General features: G+C 37.1%; 1 protein-coding gene across 3 annotated transcripts in view; it reads right to left on the bottom strand.

The window, feature by feature from the left end:
* LOC127416607 (carbohydrate sulfotransferase 8-like) overlaps positions 1-16,681 on the bottom strand; it is a 242,775-nt gene extending 226,094 nt beyond the window's left edge. For all 3 annotated transcript variants that reach the window (XM_051656036.1, XM_051656038.1, XM_051656037.1), the window contains exon 1: positions 16,156-16,681. The gene's annotated coding sequence lies outside the window, so the exon portion shown is untranslated. The remainder of the gene's footprint in view (positions 1-16,155) is intronic.
* Positions 16,682-19,178: the final 2,497 nt, after the last annotated feature.

Raw genomic sequence — 19,178 nt, 5'->3', positions numbered from 1 at the left:
AATTAAATAATGATTAAGGTTAGCATTCTGTCTAACATCTCCTTAGGAATTTTTCCAAAATTGAAAATTCTCGCATCATTTACTCACCCTCATGCCATCTTAGATGTGTGTTTTTTTCTTCTTCTGCTGAACACAAAGATTTTTAGAAGAATATCTCAGCTCTGTTAGTTTATACTAGAATGCAAGTGAATGGGCACCAATACTTTGAAGCTCAGAAAGCACATAAAGGCAGCATTAAAGGAATTCAAATGACACTGGTTCAATCTATGTCTTCAGAAGGGATCTGATAAGTGTGGGTGAGAAACAGATCAATATTTAAATCCTTTCTTACTAATAAATCTCCACTTTCACATTCTTCTTCTTGTGTTTTTGGTGATTAAATTCTTTGTGCATATCGCCACCTACTGGGCAGGGAGGAGAATTAATAGTAAAAAAAGATAAAAAATAAATAAAAAAGATAGATATTTATCATATTGCTTCTGAAAATCACTGGAGTCGTATGAATTACTTTTAAGCTGCCTCTATGTGCTTTTTGGAGCTTCAAAGTTCTGGTCACCCAACAGAGCTGAGATATTCTTCTAAAAATCTTCATTTGTGTTCTGCAGAAGAAAGAAAGTCATACACATCTGGGATGGCATGAGGGTGAGAAAATGAGAGCATTTTAATTTTTTGGTGAACTATCCCTTTAATTTGATGCATGGAAGAAAGAAATCATATGGGTTTGGAATGAAGGTGGTGAATGATGACAATTTCCCTTATTAACAATATTATTATTATTATTATTATTATTAATCATTCTCTGTTGCATGTTAAATGCGTATCATGTACTGGAATATAGGAGAGGAAACATCTATTACGTTATATGTGAAAGTAACTAGTTAATCACTACTTGAGTATTATTTTTATTGGATACTTTCTTACTCTTACTTGAGTAATTTTTAACATTATTAATTTACTTCTATTTGAGTCATATTTTTTTTAAAGTAATTGTATATTACTTGAGTAAAGTTTTTGGCTACTCTATCCACCCCTGATTGTCAATTATATTTGATTTGCACAAGAATCAACACAGTCATTGTGAAGTATAAAGGCATCTACATTTAGTAAAAATTTGTGCAAGGAAGAAAAGCCCTATCTCAATTCAGTATGCAAATATTACTGTCAATAGAAGTAACTGAACCAATTCAAAACAACAGCTTACAGAATCGAGTCTCTGCGTGTTATGGAAGATCTGCTAATTATAATTATTGCAAATATTTAGTTGAATGATGCTGTTCATTACTATGTTTTAGATTTAATTACATACATTTTAGTATATTGTATTTTTAGTTATGTAAATGTATCTGTTCTAGTTTAATGCTATGACCCTAACTGAGATAATTGAGCTCTTTCACATGCATGATTTTACACTAATTATGCTTAATAAGCTCACAACGTGTAAGGTCATATATATGCCTTGAACTTTTTTTTTTTTCTTTTTTTTTTTTTTTAATCGTAGTAAGGTCATAAATGGTTCCAGCAATATCCAGTCAACACAGGTAGATTTTTGTCCATTAACCTGATTTTGCTCTGCAAGTAGACACCTTTACCGCCACTCTAAGCAGTTTATCCAATGTGTGCATTCCCATGCCAAAACCAGAATAACCCGATGATTTCAAGTATCATGTAAACACAGTTTTCTTGCATTGTCTGATTTTTTTTTGAATTAGCTGATTTTTGGTAATCATCTTGTAAGTATGCATGTAAATGTGCTCAATGTTTTGTGCCAGAAAAAATAGAGCGCTGATTAAATTATAAATGATGTCATCAAATTGTTGCCCGTTTAAAACATTATTGCCCCCTTAAATAGGTTCAGTGTTTTTTTTTTTTTTTTTTTTGTTTTTGTTTTGTTTTTTTGTTAGTAACTTGTAGTGTAGTTACTTTTTTTTTGTAAATTGTAGTGTGGCTAACTGCTTTTTTCAAAAGAGCTCCTTGACTATAGTTTAACTAATTTGTTACAAGTAGCTTGCAGCTTGGGAAGACAGTCTCAGAATATCTTCCCCAGAAGTGCACAGCTACTGTATAGGTTGCCAGCTAATTAGAACCATGCTAGGCCATAATAAATGATTCAAATGAACTTTGGTGCAAAACTGGGCCCTAACTGATAAACACGCCACCAGGTGTTTCAGGCTCAGACAGAGTTACAGCTCAAAGAGCCCTACTGAAAAAATAGGAGCTATTTTTGAGACATTATGCAACCGAGTTACAGATATGTGGCTTAGTGTCCCTCTTGCTGTGACCTTGCCCCTTGCGTTCACATCTGAATTCCCTTGACAGACACAAACTCTTCTCAGATCACTGGTTCTACCTCAGTTGTCTCAGTATTTCACTGGTTATTGCAGAGGGAAAGAAAGATCAAATTTGCTGTGTATCACACACGCATACACACCTCTACCTGCAATAAGATGAATGAGTGTTGTCACTAAATGCGCACAGGGCGACTTCACACCGTGAAAAGAAGGGCATTATCTCTTTTAGAAGCCCTGACAATGCAAAAACTGCATGGCAACCTCATTAAACAGTGTGAAAATGAATCCCTCATTTTTTTCTTTTCTTTTTTTTTTTTTTTTACAGTTTTGTCAACTTTAATGATATCAAATAAACATCTGTATCATCTCAACACAGCAAAATCCGCTTCTACCTTGCATTGTTGTGATCAGTCACCTCCTAGACTAGTGTACAAGAAACCAAACCATTTGTGTATTCTTGAAGTAACATAAGATTAGACACAAGACTCTGTGTGTCAAAGACAATAGCATAACTTTAAAATCAACATGAACCCAAAATTGATTTCTTAATACATGTTCCTGGTTTTATTGATTCATCAGTGCATGTTATTCCAAAGAAAAAAAAAATTATCGTTATCTTTCTTTAAAATGTAATAACTTCCTCTACCTCTGAAACGACTCTCCTTTCAACTTACTTAACCTATATGCAGACTATTGGTTGATCACCAGCCAATAGCCAAATAGCTATTTAAACGTTTTTTTTACACTACTGTTGTAGGTAAAGCAGCCTTTCTAAAACCGTGCCAATAGTTAACACAGAAATGTAATGCCTAAATGATACGTAGAGACGCTCTGGAGGATGAACTTGAGCTTCAGCCTCAATTTTCGGGTCAAAAAGCCACTTCAAATGTTTTTCTCTGTGTACATTTTTCAATGACACAGGCTCAGCCAATGGCATGAGTTTGGGGCGGGACTATTTGTTTGTTGACCAATGGAAGACGGGGAGAGTGTTCAGACAATCTGATTTAAAATAATTATTTTTGCAATTCATTTTGGTGATGCTAAAAGTGCTGAAATTGCACATTTCAGTTTTAAATATATATATATACACTACCGGTCAAAAGTTTTGAAACACTTACTCATTCTTTATTATAATTTTTTTTCTTTCACATTTAGAATAATAGTAAAGTCATCAAAACTATGGAATAACATAAATGGAACTATGGGAATTATTGACGGTAGTGTATATATATATATATATATATATATATATATAGCGTGGGGTGAAATGTCACCTGTGTGTCTGGACAAACTGAGAGCTAGAATGCCAAGGATCTGCAAAGCTGTCATTGCTGCACGAGGAGGATTTTTTGATGAGAACTCTTTGAAGTAGTTTAAGTTTAACTCAAGGTTCTATTTGTTAACAGTAGTAAATGCATTAGGTATTAACTACATTTATAAATCCTGGTTAATGTTAGTTTAAAAAAGTACAATTGTTCATTATTAGTTCATAATGCATTAATTAATATTAACTAGAGCTGTTGAAATATGCATGTGATTCATTTAAAATGTTTAAAGCGTCATTTTTTTAAACACAATTAATACATTTACCAATTTTACATTAGATTCTGACATTTTATATTCAGCCCAGTGTGAGTTCTAAACAATGGCTGGAATAGGGCAGAGCTTTGGTGATGTGTCCAGGGGTCAACGCACTGATGCACAAACCACAAATGCACACAACAGTGATTCAATGTCAATGATCAAGTCATGAAGAAACTTTTTTGTTGTTGTTGTTGTACAAAACAAACCCAAATGGTACTTGTATGAAAAGCTGTATTCACATGACTCACTGTAGCGAAGCATCAGCGTTTCCCAGGCACTGTGTTAAGCTTCGGTCTTACCGGACAATTCGGATGAAGTATAATTTATGTGCACAGTGCTACACTCAGAGCAAAACAAGACGTTCAGTTTTGTGGGGGATGAGGGTTTAAGAGATTTAATTATGGGGACTAGTACCTTTAATTTGTCAATCTTACACTTACACTTACACTGTGGGAAACGGTTAGTTTCTTTAATTATTGCTATTTTAGTGCATTTCTATCTTTATACAGTGGAATACTTTGAAAAATTTAAATAAAACATTATTATTACATACTGTTTTGTTGTCTAAGAAGAAACTAAATGCATTTTGACAGGAAAAAAATTATAAACAGCATCAAATTTAAGCACTTTCAACATCTGCAAAAAATCGTGAATAAATATGAGATTCATGCGATTAATCCTGAATAAATATTTTAATCAACTGACAGCACTTATATAACATATAAAACTTTACATTTTAAAATTATACAGTTAACATTAATTAAGATTTTCAAGTGCTGTATTGCTCAATGGGCCTGCCGTGTGTTGACTGACAGGCTGTGCATTTTAGGTGGCATCTTCCTCCCGCACCCTTTTATTTTCTCTCTCTCCATTTTCTCACTCTAATCCCTTTCCAAGCGCATCACATTACACTATTCTTCTCTTTAATACTCGTTAATAGCGCAATATCTCCTGCCGTCTCCTCTGCCAACACAAACGCTCTTAAAGCTTAAAGCTGCTTTACCTCACTGGAGTATTCAGTGTACCAAACAGATTCCTCTAGAGCAGTTAATCACGGCTCTGAGTGAACGACTGTGTGGCTGTTTAAAATGTGGCTGTTAGTGCGCATTTACTGTAGTTTAGTTTGCAGCTTCATAATAGCTTTTGTTACTGTTAACTTATAATAATAAACTTGCTCCAGTCATATCTAAGAACACAAAAGGAGATGTTAGGCAAAAAGTTATCCTCAGTCACCATTCACTTTGATTGCATCTTTTTTCCAAACAATGAAAGTGAATAGCGACTGAGGCTAACATTCTGCGACACTTTTTCTTTTGTGTTCCATTGAAGAAAGAAATTCAAACAGGCTTGAAATGACATGAGGGTGAGTAAATGATGACAGAATTTTTCTCTGATGAACAATCCCTTTAGTATTTAAGTTAGTAAATGTAATTTTTTTATCCATATTTTGAGGTTTCGTTTTTATCCAGTGTGCATTTATAATTTCACTCATTTTTATTTAAGTTTAGTAAACAAAAACATTTCTACAATTCTAATGTTTTTTCAAGGATTTTCCAGAGGTTTCTTGATTGGGGAGTGACAGCAGAGGTCTAATGGTCAGAGTAACCGGATATCTGCCGGAAAAAAACCAAGCAAACAAACTGTTTGAAGGCACGAGGAGATGCTTTATGCATTATTCACTCATACCAGCTTCTAAACTTGAGTCGTTGGGGGTTTGTCTGACATCCCAGATGAATTATAAAGCTCTGACCTTTCGTCCTCATTAAAGGTGAAGTGGTGGGGGGTGTTTTTTCTCTCGAGACCGGCCGACTCTAAGACAACTTGTCAAGAACATTACTAGAATCAAAATGGCTTGTGTTTCAAAGCTATGGATGATTCTACACTACCTAAATGGAATATTCACATGTGTCTACATGTCACGTGAAAAACAGAGCTTGGTAGAGGTTTCGGTTAGGGAAACCATGGACATAATTCTAGCCCTGTTCCAATTCTTGGTGAGTGGCCTACCCAAACAGCATTTTAAGGCATTTTACAGGTAGGTGTTCAAGTGAAGAAAAATATTTTTTATTTTGCCTTGGTAAACCATGGATACCTTTAATGCATTAGTTGCAAAGCAATAAACTTCATTTGAATCAATTTTATTTACAATACAACACAGAAAATGTTTTTCTATAAGAGCTGCAATGTGCATTCTTTAGATTCTGAAAAGCCATTATAGCTTTTCATTTGTTTTCATGTGTGTGGGTGTACACACTGGTTTTTTGAGTCGATGATCAGCTCATGGAGAGAGCAATACCGAGATTCCAGGCCTAAAAGAGGAACGTGTTCAAGGCTGAGTGTATTTATAGCTTGGAGAGATATAATTAATTGTGATCAGAGCAGAGATGGAACACATAAGCGACAGCTGTGGGGGATTAAAGGAATAGTTCACCCAAAAATACAAATTCTGTCATAATTTACTCACTCTCATGTTGTTCAAACCTGTATGACATTCTCTCTTCCGTGGAAAACCAAACGAGAAATTTTGAAGAATGTACTATGCTGCCATTTCATGGACACTTCCCCAACCTACACAGAGCCCCGTTTCATTGCGAGGATGCCAGATTCCCCCTTATTTAACACTATTCCACCTGGACATTTTATGTTTATTATTATTTTTAATAAATGTATCTATGAGACTTGACGCCACACACACACACACACACACACACACACACACACACACACACACACACATATATATATATATATATATATATATATATATATATATATATATATATATATATATATATATAACATTTCTGAATAACTACTGAATAAATAAAGTAATTTGGGTTTGGAAGGACATGAGGACAATTACATGATGAATTGTTCTTGGATGAACTATCCCTTTAAAACAACCTCTCACACTTTTCCTTTTTTTTTCCTGTACTGTGGCCCTCATCTTTCTCATTTCTCTGTGTGATGTGAGGGAGGATGTGTCTTTGAAGTCTGTGTTGGTGTTTGTCATGCTGTGCTGTGGCTCTCAGGTGGCTCTTTCCAAAGCAGAAACCTTGTAGCTGTCACGCACACGTCCTGCAGTCTACTACACACTTGAACATCACATGCACACATCGCACAGCTACACGCCACATTCTAGAATGTTCAGTCAACAGCTTGCAGACAATTCATGAACTCTTGATAGAATTCTAAAGCTCACTTTCTATAACATATAGTTCCTGCTCTAAAATCTGATTGGATGAACCGAAATTTAAAGGTGTTATGCTATAATGGCTATAATTGCCTATAGTTGATTATAGTGCTATGGATATGAATGGTAGCTCAGATCGTGCAGCTTGTTGAGAAGAGGTGTTCTATTACTTTTTAAAGTTATTAGATTTACTAGTTTTACCAGATGGACCATATAATGGCCAGAATATCATTGAGACTAAGTGATGGGCTTTTTTGAGGCCAGTAAGCAACCAACTAGCAACATCCAAGAACACCCTAAAATCATTGTAACACACTGCCTTTCGTGAGAGATTCCTGAACTTGCAGAGAATTCGAGAACTGACATACAGTATTTACAGTTGTTCTGACAATGTATAAACAATATCCTAACTGAGAACAAAACTGATTTTGAATGGTGGTAGTAGTGTTGGCTGGTGTTCAAACTAGAAACATATTCTAGAGGGGGGAAAAAAGGATAATTTTTGTTAATACAAAAAACAAACAAGGTGTGAAATGTAACTGCATAGACCAACTCTCAACTGGAGCACAAATGTGCAGCCAAAACTGTTAAATGATACTGAGTCAGGTAGACTTGATATTTCTAAAGTCCACTAAAAAGGCAGGTCTGTTGATATGGGTTATTATCGAAATGTCAATTGCATTTCTATTCAGCTGGAAAGGACCCAGACACAGAAATAATTAGTTTTTCAGCTAAAAGCCAAAACTTCCACATAAGATGTCTTTCTCTGCCATTCTTCTTCTTTCCATTGCAAATATAACAAATCAAACCAGACTAAAGTTTCATTTTAATGTAGCAATGACTTACATCTTGATTAAACCCAAAAATGTAGAACATGACTTTTAAATTTTCTGTTCACAGAAGAAACTGATTGATTGATTGATTGATTGATTGATTGATTGATTGATTGATTGATTGATTGATTGATTGATTGATTGGTACTTTATTGTCTGATTTCTCTGACATTTGTATTGCGGCAGATGTACATGGTCCTCACCATCATATAAACACATACACACATCACAAAGGACAGTTTACTCAATATACCTACACAACATAAGTCGCAATCACAAGTCACAAATACATGTACCATAATAGCAGGGGAAGACAATATATGTTACATTATACATGCAAACATTTCTCATTGAGAAGTCTAATAGACTCTGGAAAAAAAGGAGCATTTGAATTGTTTCCTTCTGTGTTTTGGTATTCTAAACCTTCTTCCTGAGGGTAGAAGTCGATATCAATTGTACAGTGGTTATCTGAGATAATATTGTGTGCTTGTCTTAATACTCTCTTATAATGTTAATTTTGGAACATATGAAGAACGGGTGCTCTTACAAGTTTTGAGCAGGCATTAAGTAATCTGTTTAATTTTGCTTTAAGCTGTACTTATATACTGTTATACCAAACTGTAGCCCCATACTGTAGTTAACTCTGAATAACTGCACAGTAGAACAGATGTAAAACTTGTTTACTCGCACCAAAATATCTTAGTCTTCTGAGAAAATAAATGCGTTGTTGCACCTTATTGCATATATAGTCAATGTGATTACTCCAAGATAGATTTGAATCAAAATATATGCCCAAATACCTGTAGGATGAAACCTGTTTGAATATTTTGAACAATTACTTTATGGGGACACTTGTCCTGTGACACGCCAAATACAGTCTCCTCAGTTTTGTCTGTGTTCGCAATTAAGAAGTTTTATCACATCATTCAATAAGTCTGTTCACCTCCTTTTGATACAAATCTACACCACACTCTGAGAGGGATATTAATGTTGTGTCATCTGAATATTTGCCAGTGAAATAATTAGGTGTACAGGTAACACAGTCACTTGTGTAAAGAGTTAACAGTACTGGTGAACTCACACAGCTCTGTGGAGCCCCACAATTTGTTGTTATACATGAAGAGAGAGTATTGTTAACTTTCACCCATTGTGTTCTGTTGGTAAGAAATGAACGAAACCAAAAAACAATAAACAAGTTAACCTTGAGCTCCAGCATTTTTAACAACAATGTATGGTGTTAAATGCTGATGAAAAGTCCAGGACTAAAGCTCTAGTGTAAGTAAGTCGTGGACTATCCAGATGCTTGCTAATTACATGTGCAAGTGTAATGATAGCATCCTCTGTGCTTCGACTGGTTTCATAAGCAAACTGTTAAGGGTCTAAGGTATCTTCTAAAGAGGTTACTAAGTTGTTGGTCACAATCCTCTCTAATGATTTCATTAGAACTGAGGTAAGGGCAATTGGTCTGTAAATCGTTCTCTTCTTTATGACATACCTTATCTTAGGTATAGGTGTAATATAGGACAGTTTCCACCTGGCTGGAATTATATGTGTGTCCATTGACCACTGAAAAATCCTTTGCCAGATAGGGTCCAATTCCTTGGCAAAGGTCTTCAGTATAAAGCTGATATGTTATCAGGACCTGTCACTCTGTTTGAATGCCAAAGGTATTTCTCACATCTGCCTCACTGATGTTAACTTTCTGTTCATTATACAAGGAGACATCCCTTAGAATGCAGGAGCACATTTCCCTGTTATCTATTACTTCAAACCTAGTGAAAAAGGAATTTAATCTATTTGCAAATTCAAATTCATTCTCTACAGTAATATGTCTCTTAGTCTCTGTCCTCCCTACCATGCACTTCATGGTGTTCCACACTGTTTTTGAGCTTACTGAACTAAAGGCTTCCTCTAGTTTATGACTGTGATCCTGTTTTGCTCTCCACAGTTGACATTTGAATTCCCTCCTGGCCTGTTGAATCCACAGAGGTCTTTGTTCTTAAAAGCCAGTTTCTTCTTATTAATTAAAAGCTTGATATACCAACATATAAAACTAAGTTAAAAAGAAGTAAACCAGCAAACAAAGAAATAAGAATATGGTCAGAAGAAAATATAGACAAGCTCCAAGCATGTTTTGATTGCACTGTTTGGGGGGTGTTTCGAGAGGATAACATAGATGGTAATACCAACCCGGTTAGTGAAAGTATATCCTAATAACAAGATCTATGATTATGGTCCGAACCAGCAATAGGTTGTTGAATACGGGACTCATATGCTCCACTCAGATTTACATAACATTTATCTAATACCCTGTCTTTTCTTTTCCCCTGTATCACATATTGGTGAAACCCAGGGATTACATGTTCAATTGTACATTTGTTAAAGTCTCCAAGTACAAGTGCCGGTGCCTCCAGGTATTGCTGCTGCAGTTTGTGAACACATTCCGCAATGGTGCCAGCAGCTCTTGAACTTGTGCCACTTGGAGGGGCAAAACAAAAAGTAGTATGCAAATAAACTCACGTGGCAGATAGAATGGCCTGAGTTGAATGCACAATATAGCATCACAGATCCCATCTTTTACACTGTATTGACTATACCAGCAGTCATTCAGATATACACAAATTCCTCCTCTTTTCACTTTACCAGAGTTTCCAGTTCTATCCGCCCACACTAATGTGAAACAATTCAAGTGGTATGAGGTGTCCGGCATGGAGGGGTCTAACCATGATTCGGTAAAACACGTGATTGAGGATTCACGAAATTCAAGAGAGTACCTTGTGTACATTTGCAGCTCATATATTTTGTTGCTGAGTGAATGTAGATCGCTCAGAATGACGGACGGCAAGTGCGGTCGGGCGAATCTTTATTTCAGCTGGAATGTTAGAGAGTACTCCGTGTCTGGAGAGGAGCATGGTAGGAGGTGCCGACGGGAACGACCCGCCCCTCCCTCTCGTCATTGTCGCCCTGCCTCTGAGGGCTGTCCTTCAGCCAGGCTCATGACGGGAGTAGGAAGGAGAGAGAAGAGGCACAAAATTAATAAGTCTCGTTTAGGCAATGGGAATGGGACACACCTGAGATGTGTTTAGCTTTGTCACCGCTGCCAAATAAACACAGAGCGCGCATCTTCTAAGGAAGCCGGCTTCTATTCTCCATGTGTGCACACACTGGCATCCTCACAGGCTCCAGAAGCAGAGTGGAGAGGGTACCGTCTGAGTTAGATGCGCACCGGACCCGCTCCCTCAGAAACCCCGGTGCAGGTAAGAGGATTCGCCAGGGAGCACCGCTCGCGTCGCGGCCATCAGGCTTGGATGCCGGGCCGCCTTCCCCTCACACTCGCCTCCGCCCTTAGGAAGACAGGCTGCTAAAGATGCTGCCACCCCTCATACTGTGGGCCAAAGAGGATAGAGTGAGCAGCTGTCGGACCCCGCCCACGTCCGGGACCATTCCTGTGGACACCACCCCTTCCTACACATGCACCTTTCACCGCGAGGATGCCTGATTCCCCTTTATTAGGAACACTTTCCCCCTTGGACACTATTTATTCCCACTTTTTGGACATTTCATGTTTATTATAATTCCTAATAAATGCCTCTCCGAGGCTTGACGCCACACCCACTGTGTCTGTCTCTTGCTCACCCCGCCACAATGCACATATTCACACACTCATATCACATTGTCATACTTATATGACATGATTTGGATAAATATTCAGACTCTTTCTCACACAAACTCTCTTTGCATTGAGCACTCCACTGTGCCCCAGCAGAGTTTGGAGCGGATCTTTACACAGGTCTGTGGGAACACGGCGGACGTTGTAGCCATCTGGACTGTGACTGTATGTTCTGCCTGCTGGTAGCACGCCAGCGCAGAGATGCTTCGTACTAACACACACTGACTGAAACAACCTGTCAGCGCAGGCTGTGTGCGTCAGAACCCTGCGGTACACCAGCAGCACCACGATACAGCATGCTAACAGAGTACAGAAAGTCACAAAAGAGATCTCTTTTCATTGTTTCTGCAAGATAACAATGATGTAAAATGGAGAGCAAATGTAGACTTGTGCTTAAAGGAAGGTTCTGGTTTATTTATCGACAGCATTTATGGAATGATGTTGATCAGGGTCGTTTCAGACCATTCTGGCGCCCTAGGCAAGATTCCTATTGCTGTCCCCAGCAGGTGGCCTCTAGGCGACTGCCTAGTTCGCATATGCCTGGAAACAGCCATGATGTTTATTACCACAAAATATCTGACTGCCCATAGTAAAAAAACAAAAAACAATCCAGCATTCCGGAGAGTGTAGAAGCAGAAATGTGAAGCTCACATTTGTTAAATGCTGGCTCTCCTGGCTTTCCCAGTGTTACATGGTCATGACATTAAAGTTGAAATATTGGATTGAACTCACAAGATTAGTAAGTGATTATATCTCACTAGTCTCGTGTTAACATGCAGGGGGAGTTCTAGGGTGAGTGGGCATTCGTTCCATAGCCCAGACCTCTGTGGATATGTATAAGGCCATCCTTTGATGAAATATCCAAAAGAAAACACTTTATAATAAAAGTTTAAATGTTACATGCGAGGTGTCATTTATATAATAAATCTTTAAATATTTCTAAAAACTAAAACTAAAAGGTCCAACTAACTTTAATCTTCTGATACGATCAAAGATTCATCTATATTAATTGGCAGTCTACATTAATTTTATAATGGCATGATTTATAATTAAAAAGGAATAACATTTGGTCCATTCTCACCCAAAAATTAGATCCTCCACAATGCTGCTGCTTGCAAATAGCCTATACAATTTAATTAGTACAAAGTTGCGGTGCATTTTAATAATTTTATGACATTTCCACTTTATGTTTCCTTGGCATAGAAAAGGTAAAGGTGCCACCGAGAGGTGGTGACATAAACCTTATACTACAAAGACATGAGGTGTTTTGTATTTATACTCTCCAAACGTTAGCCCCAGTAATGATGCACTTCCTTTTAATGTTATGCTGTGATGATGAAATTTAGATGTGTTTTGTATACAAATATATTTGTAAATGTATACTAAGTGTTAATGTTATCTAGATAAAGAACTGTTGTATTAAGGGGAGTACATATTTTAGTATTTTTGTTTTTGGATAAATATTATATTTTAGTAATTTGTTTGATTTCTCCCGATGTCTACTGGACATGGTATTTTGAACTTAGTGATGTCTGGAATGTCTACTAGGAGGTGTATTCCTCTCTGTTTGTCTTTCTGTGGAATAAAGGTTAGATTGTTACACTATTTTTGATTGTCATTGTTCATGAGTGTATGTAACTGTTCTTGACTGGCCACTCTACATTTTAAATTTGCAGGTGATTCTCTCTTGGCTTTTAAATACCCGACGAAGGTCGCATGACCGAAATGTTGTACTAATTAAATTGCATATTCCTAAGCAGTAGCCATGTGCGGGATCTTTTTCTTGTTTATTTGCTTAAGTGTTTTTTTCCTACGCACCTACTGATAATCAGGTGTGCGGTGTTTTCTTCTTCTTTTTTCACTATAAATCTTGACAACAGCAGTCTCCTTGGCAATCATGATTTCAAGCTTGATTACACGTCCTAGTGCTATCTAGTGCTCTGTGCATGTTTTATGCACTAGGAAGTGTAATCAAGCTTGAAATCATGATCATGCCTAGAGACTGCAATAGCAATATGTATGGTGAAAATGGAGCTACATTTTTGGCTGTTCTCACCAAAAATTAGATAGCTTCAGAAGACATGGATTAAACCACTGGAGTTGTGTGGTTTCCTTTATGCTGCCCTTATGTGCTTTTTGGAGCTTCAAAGTTTTGGTCACCATTCATTTGAATTGTATGGACTTACAGAGCTGAAATATTCTTCTAAAAATCTTCATTTGTGTTCTGCAGAAGACAGAAAATTGTGCACATCTGGGATGGCAGGGTGAGTAAATGATGAGAGAATTTACAATTTTGGGTAAACTATTTCTTTAGCGAACAGACTGGAAAATATCAGACTGAATAAAGTTTATTTAAAAAGGATTAATAGAATTACTCACTTTTCTTAGTGTACCTGCGCTGATATAACAACAAAACAATGAGTATGATATCTGAATGCAGATAAATCACAACACATCTTTAATTTATATTACCTCTTGATTTTCTCAGTGCCTGAGGAGCCCTGCAATAATTTAAATCTGCCTGATTGTCATGCAAAAAACAAAAACAAAACACAAAGCTTCTCTGTTTTAAAAAGTTAAGTAATTATAAAATCTCTTTAATAAGTTAATGAATTAGATTATTGCTTATGCATGGTTTATGCACTCAATCAAGTCACATTTCTTATGTTTACAAACAGAAAAAAAATTGAGACCCTAAAAGAAAGACAACACGCAGGGACTACACATTTAGTCAAAATTCATTTATAACCAAAATTGTCTCTTTTGCCCATGATCGTTCTCTAAGACTATGATCTCTCCTGTGACAGATGGGTTTTTGCTCAACTATTCTTGGAGAAAACAGAGTGAGACTATTTTGATAATCCACATTTGGCAGAGGAATAAAAACTTTGAAGCCTTTTTTTCACAGTTTGGCATTGGCTTGGTAGTGAAGACAGACAGTCAGCTTTAAGGAGCCAACTTTAAACCAGAAACACGAGTTCAGTAGTTCGAAAGTTAATGTAATCCTGCGTTGAGGATGGTGTAAACGTGTGTGGCTGAAAGGGGGTCGAGGCTCGAGACTTGACCTGAGCTCGAATACCCCAGTACCCCCCCCCCCCCACCTCCCACCCCTGGACTTAGATTAGTTATTGATGAACAGATAGGATGAGAAGGGGAGGTGAAGGGATGCCGGAAGACTCGATGCCACGTAGAGGTAAGCAGCTGTTTATATACGCTTACTCTGGCAGTGTGATTGGTCGGATTAAATGAACTTCATAAGTGCTACATGCTTGTGAGCACATGTAAGTGTGTAATTTTACTTTACACCTCCTGTTTTTTAGCTATCATATCTTCAGGCAACTTTAGTTAACCTTCCAATTCTTGAATGGATTGAAGCTAATTACCATAATCAATTTAGTCATTTAGCATTCTTACAGTAAGTTTACCTATTGCAGGTTAAGTAGGCTACTCCTGAAGTAAACTGAGGCTAAAGTGTCTTGCACAAAAAAGTTATACTTAATGTATCAGCTCCTTGTGGGGTTTGAACCTATACAGTAGACTTTTAAGTTACCAGTCCAGAACCCTTAGCACTACACTCTTAAAATTAAAGGTTCCAATTGTTTTTTTGTTTGTTTGTTTGTTTTTTTAGCTTGATGCAAGAGGAGAACCTTTTATTTATTCCTTACAGAAATAAATTTACTCTTTAGTTCTTTACAAAACACTTCAGAAACAATGACCAATGCTGATCTGATGAACCTATAAGGAAAATCAAGAACTTTTTAATCTCCAAAGAAACATATTCTTATAGCAACTCAAGCACCCTATTAAGCAAAAAAATAATTATTGATAAAACTTAAGTTATATGCTTAAATGCGGAACCTAAAGAATCAGGGGCCATCATTTTTCAGAGTGAACACCATGAAAGTAATACTGTTTGTACTTTAAGCTCTTCAAATGCTGTTTTTGTTTTTCAATGTAATGTTAACCAAAAAAGCTCAAGCTCCTTTAAGTCATTATGCCCAAAATATGTGCAACATTCTACCGATTAATATTCGATTTCAAGTTCCAAGAATTACATTTTCAAAAGCTTGTTAGGACACATCTTTAGCTTTTGATTAAAATAAAGTTGGAAACACTTTACAATAAGGTTGCATATGCATACATTAATAGTTAACATAATAGTTAACATGTACATTACTTTTAACCAACATGGAAAAACTGACGATTTCGCCGTGAGAGTGTGTTGGTAATACTAATATACAAATACACTAATAATATTTTTTTTGAATATACAATTTTTAATGTTATTATAAACTAAAATGAACAATGCTGTAAAAAAAAAGTGGTCAGTTGAGCATTAACTAATGTTAAGGTACTATAGAACCTTACTGTAAAGTGTACCGGCAAGTCTCTTTATTTATTTTAATCCATATATATCAATTGATTTTGTACATATTTTACTATTTCCTCGTCAATCCAGCTGTTTTATTGTTTTTTATTATTTTCTAAATATGTTCATGTTCTGACATGCGAAGCAGTTTGAGTTTAATTTTAAGTATAATAGGTGCTATACAAATCAAATGTATAATTATTATTATCAGAACTAACCTGTCTAGATGATGAGCTGTTGTGTTCCCGTTCCGAACTCTGCCTCGTGGGTTCGGTGATAGATCAGATCATTTCAGCACCATGGATAGGGCGAAGCTCGGTTTCCACAATCCAGCCAGCGCGTCTCCAGCTCAATATCCAGTTGCACTTTGTTTGTAAGCACCTCCTGTTGCTTTGTTTGTCCGTTTATCCCTTCTCTTCTTATCCAAACCTTCAGATTTGGTTCGGTTGGAGCCACGCAAAGTCCAGGTGTTCAATCCGGTCCGCTAGAATGATGCGCGATGCGTATCTTCGCTCTTTTGTCTTATAAATGTTACCCTGTGAGTGTCTATGAGAAAGAGAAGCTACCGACGCCTCCAGGCAGTCACTGCAATTACAGTTTGGTGTGTGTGTGTGTGTGTGAGTGTGCGGAAAACTGTCAGCAAGCCTCAGTTGTGCTTGATAAAAGAACAGATCTGCTCAGACTTCTTACAGTACCACGGAATGAGCGATTGATGATGCGCGTAAATAGCTACAGTGAAGACTCGCCGACTCTTCCAGCACGAGCAATGTGCAAACCAGTCAGCTGAGCCTCTGAGTTTATCAGAGAGAGAGAGAGAGAGAGAGAGAGAGAGAGAGAGAGAGAGAGAGAGAGCAGAGTAGGTGTCCGCTTGCTGCAACGGACTCATCCCACACTGTATACTGGTGTTGATTCTCAATCCAGAGTAAGTCAGAAATGTCTGGATGAATCACAGGAAACCTGTCAAGAACATGTCAAAATCATTTTAGGCTTATTTAGAAAAATTATTTTTTTTTATTATTATTTTTTTTTTTACATTATTCCACCTAAATTGTGATTATTGTAATGTGAAATTAGCCTACTGTAATGAGAAAAAAAGTCACTTTGACACACAAAAGTCAGAGTCAGCAGTGTCAGAAATTAACTTTTACATTAAGGGGCAATATTTGCCCCCCGGATTTGTTAATCCAAAGGGGTTCAGTAAAGTTTGATAAAGCGAAATAGTCCTTTTAACAAGGTGGTCTGAAGCTAATGTGAACTCAAATTGTTTCACAATTTGTTTGAAAGCTATACGTTCTTACGTCAGTGTGAATTCAACAACAGTAGGTCGAAAGATCTGCTTCTGAAATCAGTCTGCGCTTACTGAAATTCAAACCACTGCCCCCCCAGTGGACAAAGCTGGAAGTGTTGTTGATCATATGGGCACATGTGAGCTCCAGTTTCTGGGAGAAGGTGGAAGAGGTGCCAAAAGCTAATTGTATTGTTAGCTGTTAATGATGTGATACAGTCAACAGGGATGCATGTTTATTAACTCTACCTTCAAACCCAAACCCCAACCCTAAACCTGTCAGTAATACTGTCAGTTGCGTAAAAATGCCATCATTGTTTATGTGAACACGATTACTTCCTGGTTCTCACAGGACATGAACCTGTGTCAAGAGGTTGCTTGCGCAAGGTGCTATCAATAGAGGGAAAGGTGATCACACTTGAATTGGTGCAAAAATGTCTGATGGGAAATGGCGCTCATCAGTAATTCCACTGAATGGGGTTGATTTCAGAGTACATGAACTTTTGGAAGCATGTTGAGTTCATGTTGGCTATTGATGTAGAATTAGCATCTTTGTGTGGTCCCTGTCACATGCATTGTTGTATAATGCATTTCTAATGCTAATTGCCTGCTGAGAAACTGCATTCTTGAAGACTGCATTGATTGCATTCTTTGCATCTCCTGGCTGCAACAAAAACCCAATTGGCACAGAAGACATAAGAAAAGCATTATTAAATTCTTTAATGTCTTCTGTACACCAGCACAACAATGTTACCAGTAAATGGCACAGTTTTTACCTTAGAAGGAGGAAATAAAGCCAAACGATCCATGCAATAAAAGCATTTTTTCAGTAGTGGTTCTCTCAAAATGTCTGTGTTGGTTTGAGCATGTTTGACGTTATCGTTTGTGCATGTTTCTGATACAGTCCTGAGGTGAGATCAGACCAAGTTGCTCAGAAGCTTTCGAAAGCTGCCAAAGTTAGTTTTTATTCTCTCTCTCTTTCTCTCTCTCTCTCTCTCTCTCTCTCTCTCTACTCTCTCTCTCTCTCTCTCTCTCTCTCTCTCTCTCTCTCTCTCTCTCTCTCTCTCTCTCTCTCTCCCTTTCTGTGAAATCGGATCAAAGCCAAATCAGTGTCCACTGCCCAATTCTGTTAGCAGATGTAAAGCTACAGCAACAGCCCCGGGCTCTGAGAGAGAGAGGCATGCTGCAAACCTCACCGATCACTGTAAAACAACACACATACACACACACACATACATGTCAGTGCAGCTATCCTTATGAAGACTCGCCATAGACATAATGATTTTTATACTGTACAAACTATAGATTCTATCCCCTAACCCCTAATTCTATCCCATTTTTACATTTAAAAAAAACATAGTTTAGTATGTTTTTAAGTGATTTGAATTGTGGGGACACTAGAAATGTCCTCATAAACCACATTTATAGCATAATACTCTTGTAATTACCAGTTTGTAACCAAAAAAAATGTCCTCGTAAACCACCCAAACCCATCCACACACACACACACAAATAAAATAATGTCTAATCAGAAAATGGTTAAAGTTCTGCAAGGAACAAATCAAAAGGCACATGAATCAGCATGATTACTTAAGCACAGTAATAGCAAAAAAGAAGAGTGGAACAAGAGTGCAAAAAAACATCTAAATTGGAGGAAGGACGACATCAAGGCTATGGAATAAATGTATCCTTAATATTATATCTGTCTATTATATCCCACAATTGTGTGTGTGTGTGTGTGTGTGTGTGTGTGTGTGTGTGTGGTTTGGCATTTGGTGGAAAAAATAAAAAATAGCATCTAAAGGAGTCATTAAAAGAAGAAAGTACATTTACAAATGTCCATTTTAATATAACTTATATAAGTAATATAGCTACTTCTGTATCATGGTGTTTATCATGTTGCTGTTGCAGCTGTTTTATAGGATTAATAAGCCACTTACGGCTGTGCGTTATTGT

The sequence above is a fragment of the Myxocyprinus asiaticus genome, chromosome 26, assembly GCF_019703515.2.
Source record: "Myxocyprinus asiaticus isolate MX2 ecotype Aquarium Trade chromosome 26, UBuf_Myxa_2, whole genome shotgun sequence".
Classification (NCBI taxonomy): domain Eukaryota; kingdom Metazoa; phylum Chordata; class Actinopteri; order Cypriniformes; family Catostomidae; genus Myxocyprinus; species Myxocyprinus asiaticus.
Note: the sequence above shows the minus strand (reverse complement) of the source record. Positions and strands in the feature narration are given on the sequence as shown.